The sequence below is a fragment of the Thermobia domestica genome, chromosome 18 (assembly GCF_964235325.1).
Source record: "Thermobia domestica chromosome 18, izTheDome1.hap1.1, whole genome shotgun sequence".
Taxonomy (NCBI): domain Eukaryota; kingdom Metazoa; phylum Arthropoda; class Insecta; order Zygentoma; family Lepismatidae; genus Thermobia; species Thermobia domestica.
Window position 1 is genome coordinate 151143821 of NC_137471.1, and position 16127 is coordinate 151159947.

A 16127-nucleotide genomic window follows, 5' to 3' on the forward strand; every position below is an offset into this window, starting at 1 on the left:
TAAGTGGATTTGCTCAACATGACTTTATTACTGATATTTTAAACACATTAAAGAATTTTAAGAATTTAAAGAATTTTAAATTTATAAATGTTATAAAAAATTAGATTAAGTAAATGCTAGAGGATACATGTCTCACCAATTTATCAACATTTGCGCATACAGATTTATGTTCACAAAATTTTCAAGATACTTACTTATCTTTATATTTTAGTACGTAACATTGCTATACACCACCTTTCATTCTACCTATTTCTCGAAATTTCATACGTAAATTCACATGCAAAAGAAGTCTGAGTACCTCTTCAGAAATTCGAGTCAGACAGAGGAGACAGCCCGACGTCTATTACTAATGGTGGTTCAGTGTTTATTAATAGTACTTCATCTCTGTTTCTACATAATTCTAAATTACTTTACAAAGTGGTTACTTTTCATCATTTGTAAATTAGTACTTTCGTAATTTTGGCTGTTCTTTAGCATTGGGGGCCAGTTTTGCACCTACTGTTTTGCGATATTCTATTCCGATGCGGGTTTTTTATGGTTTCATACGTTAAATTACGTTACCAATATTAAATTCAGAAAGCATTGCGGAGCCAGCGTTAGCGAATGAAGGCGGGTTAGAGCCCTGCATGACACGTTGTTTTCTATCTTCGTTACCAACAATTCACTTTCTTTTCTTTCATAAATCACTTCCACTTACCTTTCCGTTTTGTATAAATCCCCTACTGCCCTAACAAATTATGTTTGATACTTTCTTGACTACTTGAACACGGCTATCAACTCATTTCTGCCGTAAATCATCCTACTTTTTGCTAGATTTGGCCCCCCAGTACTAAACAATCACCTTACTTTTTAGTGCAAATGGAAATGGAACTTAAAAAACATATTATCAGTTATATATGTACTGTCAAAGAATTTTAAACTTTTTAACTTCCAAATTCTTTAAAACCTAGAAGTAAATCATAAAATATTTAAATAAAGTAATTAGTCATATGGTTCTTATAATTTGGAAGATAAAGTAGAGAAATGGAAATAAATTCCTTCCCAGGAATTTATAGGCCAGGGAAAAACCCGGGAATATTCCCATTTTTTAAATTCCTTCCGGCCGGGAATATTCCCACTGCCCATCACTAGTTATGACGTCATGAGTCACCCCGCGGGAAATCCCCATTCTCTTTTATGAGCGGGATTTTTGAAATTCGTTCTTTTACGGGTAATATGAGTGCTTTGATACCTGATTCAGATTGGCTTGCAGACGTTACGTGATCTTAGATCCTGAGATATTTGAAATTCGTTCCCTTTTACCTGGTAAGTAGAATGCTTTGGTACCATGATGCTGATTGGTTGATAGAGGTCACGTGATCTTAGGCACTGGGATATTTTAAAATTCGTTTCCTTTTATGGGTAAGATGAGTGATTTGGTACCTTGAATTTGATTGGTTGATAGTGGTCACATGATCTTAGACCCTTGGATTTATGAAATTCGGGTATCCTCTTTGATGGGTACTTTGGTACCTCGATTATGATTGGTTGGTAGAGGTCACGTGATTTTAAGCTCAGGGAGTTTTTAAAATTCGTTTTGTTGGGTCGAGGATTCAAACCCGTAGTGACCCGGTAATTCGACAGAGACTCGGTATCCTAGATGATAAAAAGATATTTTGCTTATTCCCTTGCGTTTAAACCGTATTTCTTTCAGAGATGACCAGGACTGGAGATGTTATACCCAGAGCACAAAATAACTTGACGCTGAAGTTACCAGTTAAATACGTTTTCCAGACCAGGTGTATCGGTCTCTTTTCCTTGTTAACTTTGAACTTGCACACGCACGTGAAATGCGTGTGTACGTGAGAGAGGGGGAGAAGTGAAAGAAAAATCGAGTTTCTTTGTTTTAAAAGTTTTCGAAGTTTCCCACCTGATGTCAACGAAATGTTGTGTAGTTATGTGCAGGGTGCGAATTACCGGGGGGATGAGGGGGATTTTCCCCCTCAATCACATTTTGTTCCCCCCCAAAGAAGTCAGCTGAAGCATCCCCACCGGGGATGCTCGCTTTCCCCCTCAAACTATGCTTAGTATAACTCCAAATGTCACTGATTTTTGTTATTTCTTGTAAATTTAATCTTCTAGCTTTATTTCGAAATGATCGATGTAAACTGTTCTGTTTTGGTCATTTCTACTTACCACCTAATTACCCACTATTTTCAACGTTGTTTATTAGAACTATATTATTATGACTACGGTTGTTACTTGCAACTGTACCTTCGTACCCTTCAGTTCGTCATCGTTTGTGAATTTGAATGTACTAATTGCGTATAACAAAGCCACATATAGATTTATAAATGTTCTTAGCGGTTGGCCAAGAAGAAGTAAACAAATAGCTTCCTCTACCATATTTGGCGAAGTTCGGATATGTCATATTCATCCTGTATATTTGTATCGATTATCATCTTATTTTAATTTTTGTTATAACATGTTATTTCATTTTCCAGTGTACTCTTTGTTGGCACCTGGTCTTCATTCCCTAGTAGGTTGTATGTATGCAACTCAAAAGTTGCATTTAATTTGTGATAATTAGCATAGTAATCACAACTTTTACAGTTTACGGAAATGAACTTTTGAAACTGTACTCAAAATCTGAGATATAGATATTCTCTCGTAAGTATATGTTAATGTACACGCTGGGGGATACGCTCCTAGTGAGCAGATATGTTAATGAAGGTGATTTTTAGGTGAATAAGCGAATAATTCTAGATTTGTTTCAGCATTTGTTAATACGACTGGTTCTCCGTGTCATTGTCCGTGTCTGTATAAGCATTTCAACTGGAGCGTTTTTTTTTTAAGTTAACCTTTCATTTTTCCATCTTTTCGCTGTACAGTTTGCTGTCCACGCAATTAATATTGTCTGAAAATCTTCAGTGTAATGTTTTACTTTATTTGAATAACGTAGCCCATAGTGAATCAACTTATCTTCAACCTAACAGTAAAGTAATTTTTAAGTGTTGACTTTCTGTGCCCATCACGGAATCGATATTTGGAGAAAAAAAGTCGTGATGAGCACAGCTTTAGCGGGAAGTAGAAGCACAAGCTCGAAATTTGAATTGAGATATTTTAAATATTTGGCCTTCGATTTGACCTTGATGTGAGAAATCGGGCCCAGCAACAATCCATTTCTTATTTGATAGGCTAATATCTAGATTTTCTTATTTTTTTAAAGAAAAAGATATGTCCGGTTTAACTGATAATTTTAGTAGTTTTCACAAGACTAAAGTAGGTTTCTTTTCGCAACCTGTATGTATTAATGCAAAGTGGAAGCTTTCAATATGAGTGGAAAAATTAACATATGCTTGTGATCATGGCTTCGCTCGAGCCGAATTATTAACTAAATAAACCTTAGAGAGCTACGGGGACAAGAGTGAGTACAACATTAAAACACGTTCAGAAAGGTTTAGTGGGGGGTGTGTATGTCAGACAATATATATGTGCATAGTTATTGTCGGTAGATTTATTAAATTAATAAATCTCTTATTTATTACAGATGTCACACACACACACACACACACACACACACATATATATATATATATATATATATATATATATATATATATATATATATATATATATATATATATATATATATATATATATATATATATATGGGGGGTACGGCATTTATTGTCTCATTTTGAAATTTGAACCTTCAGACTATGTCCTTTGGCCTAATTTTATCCCCCCCAATATAGATTATCTAATTCGCACACTGGTTATGTGTTTTGAATATTGTAGTCAACGTAATTTTGTCTGTTTTCTCTTCTCTTCTAGTTTAATGTATTCCTGGTCGAACCATGGTCTGCTCCTACATATTTCCCCGTGTACCAATTTTTCTTTTGAAAGAGGATACTTCGTAAGCAAAGAAAAGAATTCAATTACTGGAATATTTTTCTCCACAATCTTAAGGTTACATCTGTTAACTACAGAGAATACAACATGCCTCGTACTTCTGTAACGATTCCTGTAATGCTATTTAGACTATCATCATTTTGCTCAAATAAGAGTGTTGTTGCGTCATACATAATTGATGTTCTTCTTTCATAGTTTTAGAGAAGTCATTATTTATATTATTATAAAACAATTTTAACGTTGATTTTTGTGGATGCCTTATTAGAAACATACCAATTATAAGTATTCATCTATTCAGAGTTCAGAATGTGTTCACGGCAGTGATTTGTAATACTGATAAGTACTACTACTTCATCTTCATCGCCTGACGCCTTGTGGACTTTGTGGTGGACCATTTCATTCATTTCTCATCATCACCGTCTCCTTTATCCTAACTGGCATAAGCGTGGGACGTAAAACTAAAGATTTCATTTCATTTTCATCTACATCACCTAATATATAATATACTCTTCAACAGGTTCACTTGAGAAATCTGATTCATCTACCGTAATATGAGTTTCATCTCCCTTCCCTAGAATAAGCTTCAAATCTGCTCACCTCCGAATATTAAGAGAGGCGTATTTAGGAATTTTTTTTGAAGGGCTATGCGCAACACAGGGAAGGATATTGCCTACCTGAGTTTGAGAATCCTATATAATATGATACAAAAATTTAGGAGTGAATCTAACCCTTTATTCTATTCATACAAGAAAAAGGAAGCATTCTCTTGGCCTACCTAATTTCCCGGGCTAATTATTCCCCAGTTTTGATTTTCTTATATTCAAACATTTCCTTCTTTGAAAAATAACTATACGATATAATTTTTTCTTTGTTATAATAGCTAAAGTCCCGTCAGATTGATATCCACGCAAGTTGGTGTGGAATACCAGTTTCACTTATCAACTCCTCTTAGTTTTGGTGTTACTGATAACGGTCGACTTGAATGACAACGGACAACGGCCGATAAAATATCATAGGCAAAGCGAAAGAAAATAACATCAAGAAAAATATACAGAAAAGTAGAAAGAACAAAAGAAAGAGCAAAATGACGCAGTTCTTACATGGAATGAAATTTGACAAATACAGCATTATTTCTGAACAAAGAGCATAAGAAATTGGAAAATCAATGACATTCTTAGAAATGGTAAGAAAGATTATTGTTGTACGAGAAATGCGAAAAACTAACAAATTTATTTCAGGGGATCTTGAGCCCCATAGCCCCCTAAATACTTCTCTGAAGACAATTCTACTCCCTAGATCCTCTACATCATTGTTTTTCAACTTCCTAAATATTTTAAACATCGGTTTATATATATATATATATATATATATATATATTATAGGAACGGTCTTTCCCGTCCCCCCAATATTGAAGACAGATTTGCGCCGGTGTGTTTTCTTTATTTTTGAAACGGTTAAAGAACAAACTTTGATACTCTAGAGCAAATTAGAACAAACGATTAAGTCTTTATATTTATCTATCTATCTATCTATCTATCTATCTACCTATCTATCTATATATATACATATACATATATATATATATATATATATATATATATATATATATATATATATATATAGGGTTTGTCCGGAAAGTAATAGGACTGATTTTATCCCGCCATGACTGTACTTCGGAGTCCGATTGACCCTTCGTCTGACTGGATCCGGTAGAGGCGTTCCTAGCTAACGAACGAGCGGCTGGTCAGTTGTCTCGGTGCACACAGAGAGTCAGGACAGTCTTTTTCGCGTGACTTGTTTCTGTGAGTGGTGCAAGCCGAAAATGCAGCGTTCGTTAGAGCAGAGGTACGCGATTCCATTCTGTGTTAAAGTCGGTAAATCTGCGTCAGAGACGTTTGATATGACCTTGCAGGCTTACCCAGATAATGCTTTAGCAAGAAGTCGTGTGTTTCGGTGGCACAAGGTCTTTTTGGAGGGCCGGGAAGAGGTCACCGATGAAGACCGTGCTGGAAGACCATCGACTTCGACAAACACCGACAATGTGACTCGTGTTCGCGAAGTTTTGAACTCAGAGCGTCGACTAAGTATTCGTTTAATTGCCCAGATGTCAAATTTACCAAAAACTGTGGTTCATGAAATTGTGACGGAGCATTGGAACATGCGCAAGGTGTGCGCGAAGATTGTCCCAAAAGTGCTCACTGACGACCAGAAATTGCGACGAGTGGAATTGTGCCAAGAAATTTTGAACATGTGTGAAAGTGACCCCCAATTTTTGAATAGCGTAATCACATGTGATGAATCATGGATCTTTGAGTATGATCCCGAGACAAAGGGGCATTCTTCCGAGGGGCACACGCTGGCGTCTCCTCGCCCAAAACAGGGAAGAATGAGCAAATCCAAAGTGAAAACGATGCTCATTGTCTTTTTTGACATCAAAGGCATCGTCCACCATTAATTTGTTCCTCCTGGACAAACCGTCAACGCCACATTTTACGTGGAAGTGCTCAAGAGACTCAAACGAAGGGTCAATCGGGTCCGACCAGTCATCGGAGCCGACTGGAAGCTGCACCACGACAACGCCCCGGCTCACACCGCCTTTCTTGTGAACTGCTACCTGACCAAGGCCGGCATCCCAACGCTTCCGCAGCCGCCCTACAGCCCAGATGTGGGCCCCCGGACTTCTTTTTTTTCCTCGAATGAAACGCCCGATGAAAGACAAGCATTTTGAAACGACAGGGGGGATCCAAGCAGCTTGCACCGCGGCTCTCAAGGCTATTAAGGAGAATGACTTCCGTGACGCCTTCAATGCTTGGAAATCGCGCTGGCAGCGCTGCATCGACGCAGAAGGAGCCTATTTTGAAAGTTTTTAAAGAATTGTAACGATTGGCTCAATATTTTTTAAATCGACTCAGTCCTATTACTTTCCGGACAAACCCTGTATATATATAAACCGTTGATTTCGAAGATGTGGGTGGGCAGGGCACCCTCTTTCTAGCGTCACCACATTTTTTTCTTAATTTTTCTGAAACGGTTAAATAACAAACGTTGATAGTGTAGAACAAACTAGACCAAATGGAGCACAAACGATTTAAAATGCTTTCATACATTAACTGATGATTTCAAGGTTGATGAAGTCGTTCTAGCCCCACCACTATTGATTGGTAATTTACTTGGAGAGTATAACAGAACAAATTCTGTTGCTTTGGAACAAATTAGAACAGATGTAGTACAAACAAAATAATATGTTTTCTTTGTTTGTGGCAGATGGGTTAGGGGGAGGACGACACAAATGCAGGGTTCATCTCTTTGGAGTGTTTTCTGTAGGTGGGCGAAGGGCCATATGCATAGTTATTCTGTGGGCTACTTATGAGCCACGTAGGCGACACTTGATAATTTGCGTTGCAGAGTTCTCCTACAGGGTCAAACCAGCCCGCAACCTCCGCGTAAGTCAAGGGAAAGGCTACGGGAGCTTCAAAGCACCCCTTAGTAGCCCGTAGCAGTCTGTTTTGTTATAGAAGATGGATATGCTTGGTTCAAAGAATATATTTTATAATAATTTAGAAGATTGAACAAGTGGATGACATATCTAGAAGATATGTAACGTCGAGAATGTTCATTTTTTAGTACATCGATTGAGTACAAGATCTGAAATGCAGCTGACTGTAATTCTAGAGTACTGATGAATACTAGGTGAGTGTTATGGTTATTTTCTACATATAGGCTATAATATATTTATTTATTTATTTATTTGCCTGTTTTGCATACAAATGAGAGTATTCTCGAGCACGCATACAGTTGTCAAAATTACAAAATAATTACATATATGGTATAGAAAAAAAAACTTAGATAAAATAATACATACATAACTATGACTTTTATAAGCTTATACAATCATAATATAATTAACAAAGAAAAAAAAACATTTATACATTATCTTCAAAAAACTCATTTACCGAGTAGTAACATTTATCTACTAAGAACTCATGAAGATCCGATTTAAACATAGAATATGATTTGTTTTGTTTTAGAAAGTCAGGTAACTTATTGAAAATTTTTGTACAGTTAATATATACGCTTTTTTGAAAAAACGAGAAATTTTGGGGGATAACATGCAAATTATTAACGAATCGAGTATTGTATTTATGGACGTTACTGTTTTCTATAAATAAGTGTTTGTTACTTACGGTAAACAAGATAACTTTATATAGATACGCACAAGGTAATGGTAATATTTTTTGTCCTCGAAAGATGGGCTTGCAAGAAGATTTTGGTGACAATCCAAACACAACCCTTAGTGCTTTCTTTTGTAAGCGAAACGTGCTAATACATTCAGTAGAATGACCCCAAAAAATAATACCGTAAGTTATTAAAGAATGGAATTTTGCATAGTACACCGAAACTAAGGCCTCTGTTGTGACATTACCTCTTAGTCTACGGAGGCCGAAACAAATACTACTTAATTTTTTGTTGAGTTGAGAAATATGCTCATTCCAAGTTAGTTTCGAACTTATGGTGACACCAAGAAATTTAGTTGAAATAGAAAAGTCGACTTTTTTGTTATTTACCATTACGTAAGGAATAAATTTATTTTGAAGAGGATAATAAAAATTTAGCAAGGAAGTTTTATCATTGTTTAGAACTAACTTATTGTTACTTAACCAGTTACTTAATCGTGAAAACGCAGTGTTTAGATTATATTCAATATCATGTCGTGAGTTACCTGTAATAATAACATTGGTGTCATCAGCAAATAAAACACATTTATTAGGCAACATTTCATGTGTCAAATCATTGATGTAAATAAGAAAGAGCAATGGACCAAGCACTGATCCTTGAGGTACACCAGTTAGTATTGTACCTTTATAACTACTAAACTTATGCATTTCGCCATTATTTTCGTTCGTAATTTGAACTATCTGATACCTATCCTTCAAGTAAGACTCGATCCATTTATTGGCAGTTCCTCTTATACCATAAAAGCTTAATTTTTTGAGTAAGAGATCATGATTTACAGTGTCAAATGCTTTAGTAAGATCAACAAAGAGTCCAATTGCCCATTTTTTATTATTTATTGCATGCATAACAGTACTAAGAAAATCGAAAATTGCAGAGTCAGTAGATTTGCCACTTAAAAACCCATGTTGAGATAATGATATTAGATTATTGGAACGTAAGTAATTCCTTATCCTATTTGACATTACCGTCTCAAAAATTTTTGAAAATACAGATAAAACTGAGATAGGGCGATAATTCTTAATATCGTAACGACTGCCTTTTTTGAACAAGGGAATCACTTTAGCCACTTTTAACCGTTGTGGGAAAATGCCTGATTGAAGGGAAAAATTTATTACATGAGTCAGGTGAGGAGCAATTATCGAAGCAGATTGTTTTATAATAGTGGACGGTACTTCATCAAGACCTGCAGAACTGCTATTTCTCATCTTTCCTATAATTGCTAATATTTCATCAATAGTTACCGGGGTAACAAAAATACATTTTGGATAAGAAGGCATATTTGAAGAACCACTTGTACCAGCTTGGTGGGATAGAGCACCGAGAGCTACCTGAGGAGAAGTTATAAAATAATTATTAAATTTATTTGCAATTTCAGCAGGGTTTGTAATTCTTTTATTGTCAAAAATGACGTGATTCAAATTTGCAATATTACCCTTCTTTGTATGTAGTCCTACCGACTGGTGAATAATATTCCACATAGTTTTAATTTTATTTCTAGAGTTTTTAATCATTTTCGAATTATGCATTTGCTTTGCTGTCTTAATAACTTTCTTATATGTTATCTTATATTTTTTAACGTAATTTCTGAATACATCAGAAACATTTGTATCATTAAGCAGTTTAGCATACTTAATTAAATTTCGTTTGGAATTACGAATACCAGTTGTAATCCAACTCTTCTTAATTTTATTACATTTACTAATTGGCATGAGAGGAAAAGCTACATTAAAACAGTGCAAGTATACATCTAAGAAGGAGTTAAATTTTTCGTCCATAGTGGAAGCTGAATAGATTCCATCCCATGGCTCAAGAGCCAACAAATAACAAAAGTAACTAATGTTACTCGGTGAAAATAACCTTTTTTCAATTCTGGTAGTATTTTGCAACACTGGTAAGTTAGTTGATGGAAGCGATAAGCTAACTAATTGCGCATCATGATCTGAATAACCTGGGTTGAATATTTCAAGTTTGTGGTTATGACACTCTCTGCTTACTATTACTTGATCAAGTGCTGATTTTCCAAATCTGGTAGGCGTTTTAACAATAGCTTTGAGATTAAATGAAGTTAATAGGTTTTGTAAATCAGTTTTAACTTTAGTGTTAACCATCCAATTTATATTTATGTCACCACACAAAATGATAATATTGTATCTTTTGCACAGATGGTCAAGAAGAAGTTCAAGATTTCTAAAAAATACCCGTAAGTTACCCGAATTAGATCTATAAATACTACATATACACACTTGATGAGCGAGACTTATTGCAACTACTTCAAAGTGAAGTTCCAGATTGAACATCGATACATCAACTTCATCAGCATTTAATTTATTATGAACGAATATACAAACTCCTCCATGAATCAAGTTAACTCTTGAATAATGACTTGCCAAATCAAAACCTTTTAATTTTACAGATTTAATATCAGTACAGCTTAACCAATGCTCCGTGATGCAAATAACATGTGCAGTTGACAACACTGTCTCAACTAACACATCCATAAAGTCCAGCTTATTGCCAAGACCCTGCACATTGTGATGGAATACTTTAAGCTGATTCACTTTACAGTGTTTCACTGTATTGATATCTGTACCGGGTTTTATGTTTCCTACATTACGTAAATCATCTAGCATCGCTATTTCTAACATAAGCCTTTTTTGAGTGTTCCACCCCTGCACATTTTGGTGATATACCTTTATTGGAATTATGTTTGGTTCGTTTTGTTTGTGCTTATCATCACTAAAAAATCATCTGATAAGTTTTTTGGAAGCTTTTTGTTTCTCATTGGTTTCTGTTGTTTTTCTCCCTTCCCAAAGTTTGTATTTGGGTCGGTTACAACCTTTGCACTTGAATCTTTACTTTTTACATTTGCACTTGAATCGTTACTTATTGCTGATACCTGGATATTTGTATCGGTCATTACTGGCATATTGGTCTGACCATCAGAGATGACTGGGGAATTAATTTCATGCCATGGCAGAGGAATTGGTTGCAAATTGGTTTTATTTTGTATCATGTCTGCTAGTGTTTTTGCCATTTTTTCTTTACCTATTTTATTTAGGTGAAGCCCATGTCTTGTGAAGCAAGATCTCTCTACATCAACGTCAACAAATGTACAGTTTGTGTATAGCTTCACCCACTTCCTGAGTTTGTTATTTACTCTACATATTTCATCATTTACACAAGAGAAATTGGCTAGATCATGTCTGTAAGGTATACCTACTACAATAACATTCACCCCTTTCACAGATTCTAAAAATTTACACATTTCTTTAAATATCTCACCCGATTCATTTTTTGCTACATCATTAGCTCCAGCCCACACCACAAGATAATCACATTGTACTAAAGAATGACTTATGCTCAAGATATCTTTCGCCCTTGCACCCGGCTTTACTATACCACATACTTCATAGCCATTACCCAAAATATGTTTGATTCCTGGAGCACAATCACGACTATGGCTATCACCAATTACATTTACCTTGGGACGGTCTGCTGTTTCACTTATAATTCTTTTTACAGTAACACTGCTTGCAGTCTTTCTCAAGAATTGATTACCCTTCTTAGCACTAGACAAATTTATAAATGTTTTACTTCTGTACTCTTTTACTCGTTCATTTATATGGGCAGGATGTTTTTTTCGCGATGGTTGAGAGTTAACTTCAGTCACTTGTTGATTACATTTTACTGGCATTTTGTTTTTCTGTCCCAAATCTTCAATGAGTGTTTTCCCAGCTTGTACATTTTCATTTTCAAGACAGTTCATATATTTATTCACCTCAGATTTCGGTTTGGAAGAGACCTCGGTAAGTAAGTCATATCTATTTCTGGTGCTAACACTGTATGTTATTTTCTTTTCTCCTTTTGCGTTACAGCCAGTTGAATTTTCGACCCTAATTGTTTTCTCATTTGAGAATAAACGATTTGACGTTCCAGTACCGAACTTACTGCGGGAAGTATTTGCCTTGCACTGTACAATCTCGCTCCAACTATGGGGATAATTTTTTCCACTTGCACTAAGGGAGTTTTCACTTATGCACCTACATTTATTGTGTGAGTCATTTATGTCATTTTGTATTAGACTTAAGATTGAACGCAATGAGTCCAGTTCTTCTCGTAGTTTTTGCATTTCAGAGAAGATGTCACTCTGTAATAAGTTAATATCCCGATCTTCATTTGTTTTCATATGCACTACGTTGACACCACTATATCTATTTTTGCAATTTTCTTTACTTGCGCAGTCACAGTGTTCTGATTGACAGGAGTTCTTGCAGCTACTACAATTAATAAAGCTTTCACAGGCTTCTTTACTATTATTCTTGATGAGTTCCTCATGAAATTCATTTTGTTTCTTAGTGCGATCTCTACAGCCCTTAACACTTGACGCCATTCTTGGGGAGGTTAAAAAATTAAAATTGGTTGACTATATTTTATATAACTAATTAATAATATGATTCTTTAAGTTCCATTTCCATTTGCACCCGAAAGAAGCAAACTACTAACAAGTAAACCTTACGTTTGGGTGAATCGAGTTGCTGACTGAGACACATATGAGAAAGTAGTACTAAATGTGGTCAGTATTTCAGTGAAGTTGTAGGTGCGAAGCTCCAGGGGCTTAGGAGATACAGCTACCAGAACATCACATGGAAGTACAGAATAGTCTTCATACAGTTGGAGGTAAAAGCCCTGTGAGACCTCTTGTAACGACAAAAGGTGAATAACAAATATATGGGTACATATTAGGACTAGGGGGAAGTCATATAGTAAGGGTATACCTGACGGCGGCCATCTTGAAATCCGCCATTTTGAATTAAGTTTAAGTTTTTAAAATAGGAATAGGGTCATGTGATACATGATTTAAGGCGCAAATTTAATCAGAAGAACAATGGTGACGTTAATTTTGATTTACGCGCAATTGGTAAAAAGTTACAGGGAAATTAAATATTGTTGCATCTAGTCCTTTACCCCACCTTGTAAATTTTGTGTTAATGACAATAATTAAATAAAAAGCAGGTGGATAAATATTAGGTCTATGGTAAGAGTTGCCTTGATGGTGAAGTCATCTATTGAATTACTCTATTCCCATTTAATTATGTGCTGGTTAATGATAAAGCAAAAATGGTTATACCGTTGGATTTATGGTAAAATTTGCTATTAATAAGGTGTCACTGTTATGCGTTTTGTTTAAAATTTTGTCTGATTCATAATGGCGGATTTGAACATGGCCGCCATCAAGGCAACTCTTACCATAGACCTAATATTTATCCACCTGCTTTTTATTTAATTATTGTCATTAACACAAAATTTACAAGGTGGGGTAAAGGACTAATACATATGCTGCAACAATATTTAATTTCCCTGTAACTTTTTACCAATTGCGCGTAAATCAAAATTAACGTCACTATTGTTCTTCTGATTAAATTTGCGCCTTAAATCATGTATCACATGACCCTATTCCTATTTTAAAAACTTAATCTTAATTCAAAATGGCGGATTTCAGGATGGCCGCCGTCAGGTATACCCTCACTATATGACTTCCCCCTAGTCCTAATATGTACCCATATATTTTTTATTCACCTTTTGTCGTTATCAAGAGGACGCACAGGGCTTTTACCTCCAACTGTATGAAGACTATTCTATACTTCCATGTGATGTTCTGGTAGCTGTATCTCCTAAGCCCCTGGAGCTTCGCACCTACAACTTCACTGAAATACTGACCACATTTAGTACTACTTTCTCGTATGTGTCTCAGTCAGCAACTCGATTCACCCAAACGTAAGGTTTACTTGTAAGTTACAAATGATTTAAAGGAACCAGTTCGTAAAGTAATGTAGAAATTCTGTAGAAATAGAAATGAAGTACCATAAATACCACCCGAACCAAGGTTAGTAATAGTCGTTTGTGCGTGCAGAAACTTACGTTCAATGTTAAACCTATATTACTGTTTACCAATCAAAATAAGTTTGGTATCATATTATTTCTAATTTTTCCCTGGATTAGGCAGCTAAGTATGTGTAAACTTTAAGCAGAAGATATGTTTGTCAAAATGACTACAGTAATATGTCGAATATAAAATATATCAATTAAGAGGTAAATCTATGCCAATAGAAAATATCAAAGGTAAAAAAAAAAGAAAGAAATATCACTTGTAAAATCTGTAATCGAGCTAAATAAATTTAGGTGGAAATGGGAGCGCAGATTAAGAGTACGAGGCCAATTTTGAAAATGATAATTCACAAAGGAGGAGTAACGTTTAGACGTAAATAGAGAACATGTAAGTCGTATGTAGAGATAAAAACAGCGTAAAAAATGTAGTTAAATACTATGGAGTCATAATACAAAGCTACCTATTTGATCAAGTACCACAAGTTAGTCCTAAGATTTCACATTTGTTTTTCTTTATGTGTATATCCATCATCACACGTTCGTGTTCGATAAGGACGCGTTAGCAGGTCGTTCAAGCTCGCTTTGCTCTGATTCGGAGTAGATGTAATGCTACTTGTGCTGGCACGTAGCACAGGTTGGTACGGCCTTTGCACTTGTCTTTTTAAATATATAACAAGTTTGCAAGTGTACTATAAATCCGTGTGCAGTTAGTGGTTAGGCACCAAGAAAATAAAAAAGTAGAAAGTATTAGGAGGAAAATAGTGAAAGACTTGTAATCAATGGCGAACGTTGAGGGAAGTTACAACAGTAAAAATTAAATTTTTATCACTTCAAATTAAGATAAGAAAATTTACCCAACTTACTAACCATTGTATAGTACACGTAATCAAAACATTAGCAAGTTTGTTAAATTGAATTGAAACGATGGAACTAATTTTAACCGATGTGACTTCCTTGTAAATGCACCATAGCTTATAACTTTTGTTGGCGCCTTTCAACATAACCTGTTCCTAGTAGAGTATTGGCATACCCCAAGAAAAGAGTTGTTTAGAACGCATGATGACACTATTCTCTTGAAGAAGTGAGTCACTGTTATATCAATTTAACCGTATATTCTTAATCTGTACGAAAATAAATGATGTAATGTCACTGTCATATAATCTACCTTATGTGCTGCAAGCTCTTTACTTACTCCCATATGTTTATGAGTAAAAGTGTTGACAGCAAAAAGCGCCCGTCTCTGTCCTTCTGCGCCCCCTAAGGATGTCTGACTACTTTTTTAGCATCATCTACCAGAGATGGTCATTTTTCCTAACCCTCCCTCACCCTCACCCTCAATTGACCACCCTCACCCTCCATCACACTCACCCTCCATTTACACCCTCCCCTCACCCTCCCTCACACTCACCCTCCCTCATACTTACCCTCCATTGACACCCTCACACTCACCCTCCCTCACACTCACCCTTCATTGACGCCCTCATACTCACCCTCCCTCACACTCAACCTCCATTAACGCCCTCACACTCACCCTCCCTCACACTTACCCTCAATTAATTTATCGCCCTCACTCTCAACTACTAAAATGAGGGTGAGGTGAGGGTGAGGGCGGCCCTCATGAGAGCAAAATGAGGGAGGATGACCATCTCTGTTCAATTGTGCCTCAACCTCCCATCATTCCTAAAGATGAACAGATCATGTGATGCTTTGTATTTACCAAGATTCGCGGTATTTACGGTAGAAGACACACAGCACAGAAGGGTAAAACAATTCTTGGAAATGCTGTCTGTTCACAAAGCAATAGAATTTTTGCACCTGTTACTGCTGTCCACATCGAAGGAAGGTATGAATGTGCATTATAGTTAGAAAAAAAAAAAGTTGAAGCAATGAATATAACATTTTCGCACTTTTCTTCCTTCTTCCTGGCCGAAGTTTATATGAATAGTTAACAGAGTACAAGTAACTCTTTAAGCAAAATATAACACTTGTTATTATCCTGGTGCACCTTTGGTCCACGTGGTCCGGGTTCAAATCCTGGTGGGCGAAGTTGTAAACGCATTACGATAATTAAGATTCCACCTTAAACTGTAGGTGTAGATCTGGTGGTGAAA